General features: G+C 40.7%; 1 protein-coding gene across 1 annotated transcript in view; it reads left to right on the forward strand.

Moving 5' to 3' along the window:
- The window catches only part of ELAVL2 (ELAV like RNA binding protein 2), a 136,461-nt gene that overhangs the window by 80,533 nt on the left and 42,511 nt on the right, over positions 1 to 13,417 (forward strand). The window lies entirely within an intron of this gene.

The raw sequence follows: 13,417 nt of genomic DNA on the forward strand, positions 1-13,417 counted from the left end.
TTGTGTTTAGGTTTTCCCTTTCTGACAGGGATAATGTACCCAAGAGTTCGCAGCAGTGGTGTATGAAGTTGTAGGCTATATATTTGAATATTTCATTTTTAATATACTTTTAATCAGTATATTTAAACAGACAAAACACCTACCTTCTCTAGTTCCATGTGATGGTGCGTTTGCTGAGACTCTGATGTGGACAGTTCGTAACACCTTGGTGTGCTGGGTGAATCATTGTCAAGGCCATATCTTCTAAGCGATTGCATTTTTGTCCTTGTGGTTATGTGAATTTTTAATTTAGAAGATTACAGGGCCTATTAATACATTTTTCAGCTTGTAAGCTAGATGATTAGCTTAAAAAATCACATGGATGTGATGTGAAGGTGGCAGCTGCAGGAGCTAACCCATTTTGTATCTCCCTTTAGAAACCATCTGTTAATTGGTAGAGAGATTGCGCGGGGTCTCTGAGTGGTTTGCTGTAGTGTAGCTGTCCCTTACCACGAAACACAATGGATATTTATTTCTGTCAGGGCACCTCTTTGACTTAATTATAGCCGTGGCTCCCATCGGACCTGCAGCCTTTACAACTTTTACCATGTCCTGCTCAAGTTCCTCTCTAGATTTTGTTCCATTGGGATTCTTTCCTCTTTACTGCTTCAGAAAGGGCCCTTTTAAAGTCCTTGAAGCTGTATCTGCAGTATTTAAATAGGTTTCCTTTATAGTCAGCATTTATACCCTAACCTGCCTAAACACAATTGGTCTGTTTGGGGATTTCTCCTAAGTATAAAAATCAGTGCTTTCGTGTGACTATTTTAAATTGAGGGGGAGGAAAAAAAAAAAACAAACCACACTCCTCATATGGTCTTGGAACTGTAACTGCCTTTCTTTATTAAATATAGACTAAACAAAATGTCCTGAACAAAAAGAAGGAAAATCATATGTTATTTATACCTAAATCTTTGTGCAGATTGGGGACAATGGATGTCCTTTGGAATTTTACTTCCTTTGTTGTTGCTAAAAATATCACTGATTTCATTCTGGTCTGTCTTTTTAAAATAAAATGAACTAAACTGTAGAACTGTCCCCAGAAGGAAGCCTTGTTACTTGTATGAAAGTGAAAGCATTAGTTGCTCAGTCCTGTCCGACTCTCTACGGACCCCATGGACTGTACCCCGCCAAACTCCTCTGTCTATGAGATTGTCCAGAGAAGAATACTTGAGTGGGTTGCCATTCCCTTCTCCAAGGGAGCTTTCTGACCCAAGGATGGAACTTTTTCAGGTCTCCCGCACTGCAGACAGATTCTTTACTGCCTGAGCCACCAGGGACGGTGGCTTCTTTAGAGGATGCTTTATCCGTGATGCAGATAAGAAGGTGAAACGTTACCTGCTTTTACTTCATTTGAAACTTGTTGTTGTTGTTTGTTGGCCACGCCATGTGGCACATGAAATCTTAGTTCACTGACCCAGGGGTTGAACCCATGCTCCCTGAATTGGGAACGCAGAATCTTAACCACTGTGCCACCAGGGAAGTCCCGAACCTTTTTTTCACTTGATGATATGATGTTCTCCAGTGTCTCCTCTAAATGACCCGGCCTTCCTCTCTCCCTCTCTTTCTTTTTTGACTTGGTATCACCATATTGTATGAAAAAGGACTTAGGTCCATGTGTGCATTCAGAAGTCCTGTATCACTTTGTCATTGCTACCCAAAATGTTAAAATAAAGTTTGTTAACACTCTGTGCCCACTTAGGGTAGTTATTAACACTTTCAGTCATAGTAATGGCTTAACTGGGTGTGGGAGAGGATTCAGATATAAGTGTTTTTTATAGCTTCGTAAAAGAGATCTCGGAAAATCATAAGCCTTCCTTAGGGCAGTCATCTTGAGTTTTGCTCTTTTTTGACTGGGGGTTATCCTGTTAGATACTTGTGTGTGTGCTCGTTCACTTCACTTGGGTCTGACTCTTTGTGACCCCGTGGACTACAGCCCACCAGGCTCCTCTGTCCATGAGGTTATCCTGGCAAGAATACTGGAGCGGGTTGCCATTTCCTTCTCCAGGGGATCTTCCTGACCCAGGGGTCAAACCCACCTGTCTTGCATTGGAGGGCAGATTCTTTACCACTGAGCCAGCTGGGATACATAGTGAATGGGTATTTGAGAAGTTGTTGTGTGGGTGTTCTGCATTAATGTCAAGAGTATTAACCTAAGATTCTAAAGGTTCCTTGTGTCTTATTATGATGATGAAGGTAAGAAGTTATCACCAAGGGGCTTGAGGGGGTTGCCTTTGATACCCATCCTGGCCCTTGATCTGAAAGGCCCTCTGGAGGGAAAATAGTACTTGTTCTGAAAGTTCAGTTTTGAGTAAAAGGCCACTTGGATTGAATTAATTGTGCTCCTTTTCAGGTAAGAGTGTACTTGACAGAGGCTCAGTCAATGGTAGCATAAGCAAAAGTTTTTGTGGGATAGACAAATTAGGAATAGAAGACTTGGGCTGGAATTTGTCCAGATGAGAAGTGAGCCTTTTAGGACTGAGGCGATTTGTAGGGACTTGTGAAAGATATTATGTGTGTTTAGCGTCTCATTTTTGCCTCTTTAGAGGTCTCTGGAGCCTTTTAGAAAGGAATCTGGGGCCGGATCCCCGTTGTGGGTTGTCACAGCTTCTTGCCCAGTGTTCTCCTTGCTCCTTGGTCTGCATTTCCTCTTCACTGTTCAGGCCGCCAGGGTGAGCCGCCCCGGCCCCCCTCGTGTGTGTCACGGGCACTCGCTGCTTGGTGCGTCCTGCCGTGTGCCCGCTGCAGAGCTTCACGTGGGGAGCCCTGCTCTCAGCGCCCGCGTCTCCCCTCTGCCCAGACCACGTGTGTTCAGTCTCACCAGCTCCTCCGTGCTTCTCTACCCATTAGCTCTTCTCCATCTGCCTGTTTGCACGGTTGCTCTGTCAAGAAACTTCTGAATTTCATCTCTTCTATTTCAAATCACTAAATAAAGCCTTCTCTTCAGGTTCTTCCTGGTTAAGCATGAAATGCCAGTGATTAAATATAGGTGTTCTGTGTTTATTAAGTACCATTTCTCTTGTTTCTTCCTTGCATCTCTCTTGTTTATCATCTTGCTTTAAATTTTTGAGCTAAGATCTTAGAGGGCAGACCATGTGGTATTGATCCCACCTGCTTTTCTACAGCTAGAAAACCATGTTAGGCGTGTGAAAGCATTTTAATGCAATCTGCTGACGAGGGAAGCGTCATGTGTGGGAGACGAATTTGGCAGTAGCAAACATGTTTGGCTTTAGCCATAAGAATTGCTTTCTGAGTTTCTGGAAAAGAAGTATGTAAATCAAGTCCTGTTTTAAATGAATATTTTTATAACATGGAGATCTCTAATCTGTTTTGTAGTGATGGATTTGTTTTGAAGGTTGAAGTGGTTTGTGCACCTGTGGGGTGATGAACCTTTTCTTTTTCTTTTTTTTCCCCCCTTGTGTATCTATTGTCTTGATGGATTGAGAAAGAATGGTAACATTCCAGTGAGTCAAAACATGACAAAGAACAAGAAAAACAATGCAGGTGTATTTGGAGACTATAAATATCCTGGTTGAAAAGTTGTGTACTTTGGATGCACAGAAGTCTGCCTCAAAATAATTCCCAAGCTTGGCCAAAGGCAGTGAAATGTATGCTGAAAAGACTGGGCTTGGATAAGTTAATTCTAGTTTCAAAAAGTAGTTTCCATTCACCAGCTACCTCTGTGCCTTTGAGCAAGTTAGTTAATATACCAGGACCTCCATGTTTTTATCTGTAAAATGGGTACACATGTATCTATACAGAGCTTTGTTTTTAGAATTAAGTATGATGGCTGTATGTTAATACAAGTCTCAAAAGTTGCTTGATAGCAGTCGATAATTAGGTAGTGGTACTGTTTGCTTCCAGACACCTAGATAAAAGCACATATGGGAAGTGGGAACACACTTTGACCCCAGGCTTACCAGACTTTCCCAATTGGAAGGTCTTGGCTGGTGAACCTTGGACTTTTGGGTGAGTGAGAGATTTTTTTATTTTCAATCATGTGGACCTGGTAGGATTTGCATGTTTCCCATTCTTTTGGACAAAACACCACAGAGCTCTCTACAGTGGTCTGTGAGACTCTCATACAGTTTCAGACAGGGTACTGGGTTAGTTACAGTGTTTAGGGCCTTAAAATATTTTTATTGTAATACCTGAATAAAACAAATGCCATACAAAGAGAAACACATTAAGAAACTGTGCTGCTTTTCGACAGACAGCTTACTGACCTCCGTGTGTGTGCATAGATGGACACCAGCTGGTAGTGCAAGCAACAGCAGATGCCCTCTTTACTACTGCAGTTGTTAACTGGTTTCTCGTTTCCCTCTTTACCACAATATTATTTTGAGGAATATAATTCCCTGGCCCTCACCTCAAATCATAGTTATTTGAAGAACTCCATTGCTTTTCAAGTAAGCACAAGATAAAGCGGATTACACAGCCCCTTTTTGTGTGTGTGTGGCAGGGGAGAGTTAATTATAATTAACAGAGAAATGAGACTATTGGAACAGACTCAGATCTTAACTTACGAGTTGATTTTGTCTTAGCTCAGGGTATGTTAATATCCTAACTTTTTTTGAACTGTAGGGTCTGACTTTCTGGCCAACTAACAGTTTTTTGGCTTTTGTTCTCACCATGGGGATAGCTCCAGCATTTGAAGGTAGGCCTGCTGATTTTTCTTTAAGAGCTACTATGTAAATCAGTGAGTAATGAGAACTGGGCTTTTTTTTTTTAAACAATGGTCTTGAGATGCTGTAATATCTTAACTTTTTCTCAAGCTGGAGAACCTGGTCCAAGTTAAAATATTCCCCTAAGATGTGTGGACTAGAGGAACTAGTTTATTTTCCCACTTTAAATAAAGATCATATTTCCTAATCTTCCTGGTCTTGGAAGCAAGACATCTTAGTATCCATGTGCACTACTTGAGAATTTAGAGGATTTAATATGCTGTACTCAGAAGCCTAAGACTGGATTATGTGGGAGTTCTTAATGTTGCCTGAAATGGTGATATATTAAGAACCCACAGTTTTGCCGACTTAAGCAAGGTCACACTGCGTTGCCAGCAGATTCATAATTACTGGGACTGGAACTATAGGAAAATGGAGCTTTACCAGTTGTATAACCAGAGGACAGACACGGCCATTAAAGTTAACTCAGTAGGAAAACACTGGTGCTGAGGCTGCCTCTCAAAGTAGTATTTACCAAACGATGACCATTTACAACTTTGATTTCAGCAGAAAAGGTATGATTTAAATTCTTCTGTATTATCGCAGTATATCTGTGAAGTCCTGAAAACCATTTTAAATTTGGGCACTTAAGTCTCAGGCCAGCTTTATTAGCATTTGAGTGGAAGATGAGTCTTCGAGTGAGCCATCTGTTTTCTGTATTATGTGAGTGTCTAGGTTGAATTCTCCATCCTGGTGATAATCCCTGGTAGTGTCCTTTGGGAAACTGGTAAAAATGCTCCGAGCTTTCAAGAGAGTCTGGCTTGGTCTGTAGTAATATAGGATCACAGCAGTTCTGTGCCTCATAGTTTGATCTTTCCCATTAGAGGGTGGTGAGGAGGACCTGTTCAATTTGACCTGAGTTAGTTGAATGTTTAAATGGAAGGACTTCCTGCGTCTGGCATGCTGCATCTGAGGAGGCTCGGGCTAAGTCAGGAATTAAAATTTGGAGAGAAGTGTGACTAGAGAAGATTGCATTCCTCTGTTCTCTAGGCTTCTCTCAAAGCTTTCCCCTGGAGTGTCATCCCCACGTGGTCCCGTTCACAGGAGATCTGAGCTGTTAAGAAAGCTCCCTTTGTAAAGTCTGGAGCACCTTGTTTTGATGCGGGAGTTGCGGGGTACAGCCTGTCTGAACAGACACAAGACCAGTGCCCAAGAGCAGGACGTCCCTCTGAAGCAGCGCAGCACATTTGCAACTTTACTGTGTGTGGGGGAGGAGGGAAGGGCGATGTTAGGTGTTAGAATGAGAGAAAGGGGTTCGGTCTGTCTTTAAAAGTGAAAATTGTCCCCCTAGAAGTGAAAACTTGTTTTCCTAAATATCATTTTTTGTTGTTGTTTGTTTGTTAAGGGATTAAAGGATGCAGCTTTGTATAGGGACCATGTTTAGAGACAGTGAATCTTCTCAATTTGCCTTTTTTTTTTTTTTTTTTTAAGTGTTACTTTATTAGACCTCAGCTTGCAAATAGTCGTGCTTGTCAGAGAGGACCATAGTGACCTGTTTCTGCTTCCTGGGGCATTTAGAAAAGAGTCATGCTGCTTTTGTCTTTTTTTATTTCATAAAACATTACTGCTGCTCTAAATAAAATAATAGATACACATCAATCAGCATAGTCACCTTTTATTGTTGATTCAACTACTAGGTTTTTACAGAATTCACTCTGCATTTTATTTGACTTGTACATGAATAGTCTCAGCAGACTTAATTATATTAGTGAAAAAGCACTTTCAACAAAATTATATGCTGACATCCCATAATTCATACTTACAGATTTGTGAAGCAGATTTATGTAAATCTATCAAATTACTCTAGGTGACATTATTTTTTTTTAAATTGAGATTTCATTTAAATAGTATTTGTAGAAAATTTTCATATGAAAAGTTTTACATGAACTGTTTGAAAAGGAATGTATCTCACATCACTCCCTTAGAAAGACAGAATTCTGTCACATTTGAGCATCTTGTCTCCTTTTGTTCTGTAACCATCTGGTGCGATGTAGGGACATAGATGGGGAGCATGTTTATAAGGGCATCTCTCTTCTCAACCATAAGTTCCTGGAAGGCAGACGGCTGTTTCTTCATTTGTTCATCTTTTTTTTTTTCCCGTTAGCTTGTTCGTTCGTTCATTGTTTCAGTGAGCATGTTAATAATCTATGCTGGGGTCTTCTGTATCAGAATCTATGCTCAGCTTGCCCTTGCTCAACAGTCTAAGCGATGAGATGTGCAAATTGACTCAGTACCCATACGTAGTAAGATATAGGTGGATAATACAAGGGCTGCGGAAGGACTAGGAAAGGGCACTGAACAGTGAGCACTGGGAGTGAAACAAATTACAACAGGAAAAGGTCTTAGAGAAAGCCTTAGAGGTGTGCTTCCCAACCTTTTTGACACCAGGGACCGGTTTTATGGAAGACCATTCTTCCATGGACCTGGGTGAGGGGGCTAGTTTTGGGATAATTCAAGTACATTACATTTATTGTGCATTTTGGAGAGTTGGACCATAAAGAAAACTGGGGGCCGAAGAATTGATGCTTCTGAACTATGGTGTTGGGGAAGACTCTTGAGAGTCCCTTGGACAGCAAGGAGATCAAACCAGTCAATCCTAAAGGAAATCAATCCTGAATAGTCATTGGAAGGACTGGTGTTGAAGCTGAAGCTCCAATACTTTGGCCACCTGATGCGAAGAGCTCACTCATTAGAAAAGACCATGATGCTGGGAAAGATTGAAGGCAGGAGAAGGGGATGACAGAGGATGATATGGTTGGATGGCATCGCCAACTTGATGGACATGAGTTTTGAGTAAGCTCCAGGAGTTGGTGATGTACAGAGAAGCCTGGCATGCTGCAGTCCATGGGGTTGCAAAGAGTTGGACATGACTTAGTGACCAAACTGAACTTAATTTCTATTATCGTTACATGAACTCTACCTCAGATCGTCAGGCATTAGATCCCAGAGGTTGGGGACCCCTGTCCTAGAGGAGGAGATGTGTATTCCGGGCACAGGGAACTGAATATGAATTTCAGGGTATACATACTTGTAGGAGTCCTAGAAGTATGCAAGAAGCTGATGATGACCTTGGAAACCAGATTATGATTGGGATTTTCTTCTAGAAAGACTGATTTTGGAGTTAACAGGAGTCTAGGGAAGGGATGATGGTTAGGATACTGTAGCAGTAATCCAAGTTAGAATAATATGGGAACAGAACTGAACTGAAGTCGTTCAGTTGTGTCCAACCAGGCTCCTCCGTCCATGGGATTCTCCAGGCAAGAATACTGGAGTGGGTTGCCATTTTCTTCTCTAGGGGATCTTCCCAACCCAGGGATCGAACCCAGGTCTCCCACATAGTAGGCAGACAGTTTAACCTCTGAGCCACCTGTGCTAATGCCTGGGGGGCGGGAGGGTTGGGGGGTGGGGCAGATCTAGCTGGTGGAACAAACAGGGTGTTATACCCCAGTGGTAGAATGTGCACTGAAATGAGTCTGCTTACACAGCCTCCCTAATAAGACTATGAGTTACTTCCCTCAGGTCTTGGATCAAATGTTATGTTCAGGCCGGGGTCCACTCTCACCATTATATTTAGGTCAGCGGCCCTGACCCCGCACCCCCAGCTCTCTACTTTTGCTTCTTTTTTTCTCTTTATCCCTTATTTTCTTGCAGTATATACTGTAGAGCTTGTTCTTTTGTTGTCTCCTAACCAGAATATAAATTGTATGAAGAGGAACTTTGTGTCTCTGCTGTATTCTCCAGGATTAGCAAAAAGTAGCTTTTCTAAAATCATCGAACAAGTGAATGCTGAATGTTGGTGAAAAATATGTAGGCTGACTTTTAAATACTGACCTTTATTTTTCACAATTCTATGTTGAGAAGGATCTCACTTAATATTGGCTGGATAAAATTAAATTAATGTACCAGGTTTGTAATCAAGAATTATGGTGATCTATTGCCTTTACCTTTAAACCTGAGGGGGTAATTTGATATTCGGAACATTGGTAGTTATTTGAAATAGAAAAGACTAAATAAAGTGACCTTTGAATTAAATGGGTTCAGAAGATTGTGTATTTTTAATTAAAATATGCAATTAAATTTTTAATTAAAGTGTGCTATTAAAAGCAATGTAGGTGGCAAGGGAACGGCTGCTGCTTTGAGTTATGCACAGTTTGGGATAAATTGGAGTTTACTGTGTTCCCCACTAGCACTTTGTCACTAAACGGATCCTCTGCCTGTTTTCCTCTTCCTGCTCTGACCCCCATGCAGCTGCCTGCGCCTCAGCCCCATTCAGAGACCCTTGGAGTGTCTCAGCTCTGCGCTTCAGATCACTTGACCATGGTTCTAAGCAGCCTGTTTATAGCTGTTCTCCTTATGCCAAGGAGCAGTTCATAAGGGATTTTTCTGTCTTTTGTGAAGAAGCCATCCTTTTCTGTGGCATGTGTTTAGATTAAAAGGAAGGGTGCGAAACAAAAGCCATTCACGTTCACACGCTGTACAGAATACCGTGTGCTGAAGTGCAGTATTGACCTGGAGTTTTCAGTACCTGCTTGAAGCCATAGGCCTATGACTGTTCAGAAGGCTTCGTCTGTAGTGACGTTCTAGAATCCCTGCCACGGCTGTTAGGACCGAGGCTAAGATGAATGGTTTCAAAATCTGTTAAGGACCATGGGGCCACAGGTAGCTTGTGAGGACTAGTGGAGTTGACCTTATTCTTGATGTTCAGCTACCAGAGGAACTTTTTGACTTCTAAAGACAGGATTTATTGGTCTTGAAGCCTTTTTTGGGGGGTAAGCCTTGGCTTTGTTATTTTGTTCAGAATTTCTTTTGATCATGGTGGTTTCCATAATTGTTATACTTGGAATTTAAATGTAGAGCTTTATATGTTTTTTAAAGAAGTGATTTTTGATTTTGAGATTGTCAATATGCACATTCTAAATTCAGAATGACTTGGAAAAATAGACTTGGAGGATCTGGATAAATGATGCTTGGTTTCCAAGCCTTCCTTGGTAGTTTATAACTGTTACTAGCTGATGCATACAAAAGTGGGAGAAAGTGGTTCTAAATATTTTGTTCTTGATGTTTGACTTCCTTCTGCTTTTATTTTTTAAAAATCTGCACTCATAATAACCTGAAACAGGCACTATATAAACAAGGTGACTTTACACTGTCATAGGAATAGCAGCATAAAAATTCACGTATACTGAAATTGATACTTGCACAAGAAGTACTGGAATTTAAGACAGTAGGCAACTGTCTCGAAAGAACTCTTTTTTGGTAGAGCTTTGTTAGAAAATGCGTGGTTACATTATATTTCAAGCATACTGAAGATGGTCCAGGTTCATATATAAACTAGTCGTGAATTGAGAGAAGAACATAGTGTTTGAGATTCTTGGATTCAGGTTCTGATGACTGCTTTCTGCTTTTTCTTTTCCTCCTTGATTTGAGGATACTGATCGACCTTACCCATCTTCAGATACCATTACTTCCTTCCAGAAGAAGAATGAATATCTCACGAGATCAATGTGAGGCTAAAATTAAACCCTAAAACACCACACAGCTGAAAAATGAGAATGGGGAGAGTCTTGCCTATCTTTGTATCATTTGTGATGCCTTTATATATTTTAAGCATTCAGTACATGTTTGCTGACTTGATTAGCTCACTTGAAAATGAAAATCTGTGAAGTTACTAACTCCCTTATAGTTCCAGTGCCAACATGTTAGTGCATCTACTGCAGTGGATTTAGGAATCAAGCCGTTTAGCAGCAATTATCTCCCTTCATATTATTTTGCTTAGGGTAGTGATAACATTTTGCTTACCTTAAATACTAATTGATGAGTGTTGCTCTTCCGAAAACTACCGCTAAACAAGGTAGAAACTTTGTGTCAGAGAGCTCGTTTAAGGATAAATATTGTTTGAGTGTACTCCGTTTCCAGTAGTTGAAATTTGGTTGACTCATCATTAAAGCTAGCCATGGCTGCTTGAGGGAGTCAGATCAAAGACTCATTCAATGGCTGGATCATCTGATGGTGACGTGGATGACATCAAAAAGTGTTAGTCACTCAGTCGTGCCCAACTCTTTGCAATCCCATGGACTGTATGTAGCCTGCCAGGTTCCTCTGTCAATGGAATTTCCCTGGCAAGAATACTGGAGTTGGTTGCCATTCCCTTCTCCAAGGGATCTTCCCAACCCAGCGATAGAACCCTGGTCTCCTGCATTGCAGGCATATTCTTTACTGTCTTAGCCACCAGGGAAGTCCATTGATGACATTGCCTTTGGTTAAATGAATAACAACCACTGGGCTTCTCATTCGTGCATTTAGCAAACTTTTTGAGTGCCCCCAGTGTGTTAGGAGTAAGAGCCTAGAGGAAGGGCAAGAGATGGCTAAGCAGACAGGATTTTGACTTTACCCAGCAACACAACTCCAGCAGGCCCCTGCTGTGCCAGAGTGACTTCAGTAGGCAATAAACTGTTCCTTTGAAGTGATGGATAACTTGAAGAATTTAGAAGAAAGACATCTACTAATATTTTAAAAATGCATCTGTCAAAAGGCAGGCAGTCTTCATTGCAGAGTCACTTCATACCCGGACCATCAGCATCTGGCCCTTCTTAGGACTTCCAGAATCCTTATTTGCAGTCTCAGATTTCCTCTCACTATTAAAACTGTGATTTTCAGCCTTGACTACATGTGTTAGAGTCACTAGGATTTAAGAAACCTGGTTTGTAATGGACCAATTTAAAAAAAATTGGGGGAAAGGGATGCAGGCATCAGTTTCTGTTTTTGTTTTTTAAGCTCTGTGGATGATTCCAGTGTACCAAGATTGAGAAAGGACTTTGATTAGAAGCTGGTAAAATATAAGTGTTAGTGTGGTGCCAGTAGATAGGAGAAATGGACTCAGTCCTTGTACAGTTGATAATTTGGTTTATTTTGTTATAGAATAGCAGCGTGGAAAACCACACAGTGTTCACTTTGCCTTTCCTTCCCCTGTTATTTTGGTAGCATCCTGTCTGGTTTAATTTTAAATGAATGTGTGTAAACTCCTTAACATGTAGTAGACATGTTATTTTTCCTTTATTTTTTCACTGGAGTCGTCTGTCTTCATTGATAGTGAAAGTTCTCATCACTGACTCAGCAGTCTCATGGGGTAGAAATTATCCTCATTCTAGAAATAAGGAGGTTAATGACTCAGAGAGGTTAAGTTGTCTCTCCAAAGTCACACAGCTGGTAAACAGTGGAGCCGGAATTAGAACTTATGTGTGTGTATCTCCTAGCCCATGTTCTTTCCATCATAAACTGATTCCTTGAGCAGATTTTTTAATGTTCAGCCAATTTGAATCCTGCTCAGTGATAACAGAACTGCAGCACATTTCATAAGAGGCCACTGTGCATGCAGTAGACACATGATAAATGTCAAATTAGAAAAAAGCTGAATGCTTAAAACTACAGTGATTCACATGCAACTTTTAAAAATCAGATCTTTGAGTAAAACACAATTTCTGTGAGTAGTGTGAGGAAAAAAAATAATGAACTGAGTTTTAGATCTCCCCTCATCCCCTTTTATAAAAATAGGAAAAAATGCGGTTTGATTAAAGAGTATAAGTTAGCAGTGATTATCCCCTCAAAATGATAGTGGTCCTCAAAATATAATCACAAGTCTTCATGGTTATTAGGCATTATATGTAGTTTTCTCTCTCCCTCTCTCTCTATAGACGTGTGAGGAACCACGTTAGGAAAACCAGAGTGGCCTTCTAAATACCTGTATTCATCAATACTTAGACCTAAGGTACCACTTAAAAAAAAATTCTCTCACTTTGCTATGAAATTGATCCAAAAATGGTAGTTTTATAGAAAGCATTTGGACCTTTACTGGGAATCTTCCAGGAAACCCTCAATTGGTTTGGTTTGACTTTTAGTAGACTAAACCTTTAAATGTCCATTTTTGTCACCACCTTTTTAGTATTTTTCGTCTTGTCAAACTGAGAAACTTTCTTTTAGTTGAAAAATGGAGACCTTTAGGGTTGACTTTACTTGTCTGTGCATTCCATTGATTCCAATCTCTTGTTATTTCCTGTTCCCTGAGAGTCGGGACACATCAGTGAGCCGAGGACGAGAGAGGTCTCAGATGATGGATAAAAGCAGCGACAGGCTCATTTAGAAGCAACTCTTATTCCAAAATTTTTCTGTTACTTTTTTATTTTTTTTCTTTCTTTTCCACATATTCCTATGGGTTTGTTTGTCTTCAGCCATAAATCTTTGTATTCATATTTCCTTTTATTCCTTAGCTAGGTTTTCAGACCCCTTTAGTAAATTGGATTTAGTTTATTTGAATAAGCTCTCCTCTAAAATTAATGTACTTAGGCGCACACACACACATAGATTACATGTATACACACACATATGCATGATTCTCCACTAGTTTAGACTCTGAAATAATTGTACGTGGTAAAGGCTGTAAATTTATCAGGGTACTGTGTACAGAACACTGACAGATTCTTGGTTGATGCTTTTCACTTTCCAGTTTGATGTGTAAGGAAACTGAAGCTGAACAAGTCGTGCCCGTGAAGCCCACACAGCGGCTCCATGGAGACTTGCACCACGGTTGCCTTGCTGCTGGGCGCCGGGGCTCAGGCAGGGCATGTGCGGTGGATGGAGCACTGGGGATGTGTGTTTTTTAA

The sequence above is a fragment of the Dama dama genome, chromosome 29, assembly GCF_033118175.1.
Source record: "Dama dama isolate Ldn47 chromosome 29, ASM3311817v1, whole genome shotgun sequence".
NCBI lineage: Eukaryota > Metazoa > Chordata > Mammalia > Artiodactyla > Cervidae > Dama > Dama dama.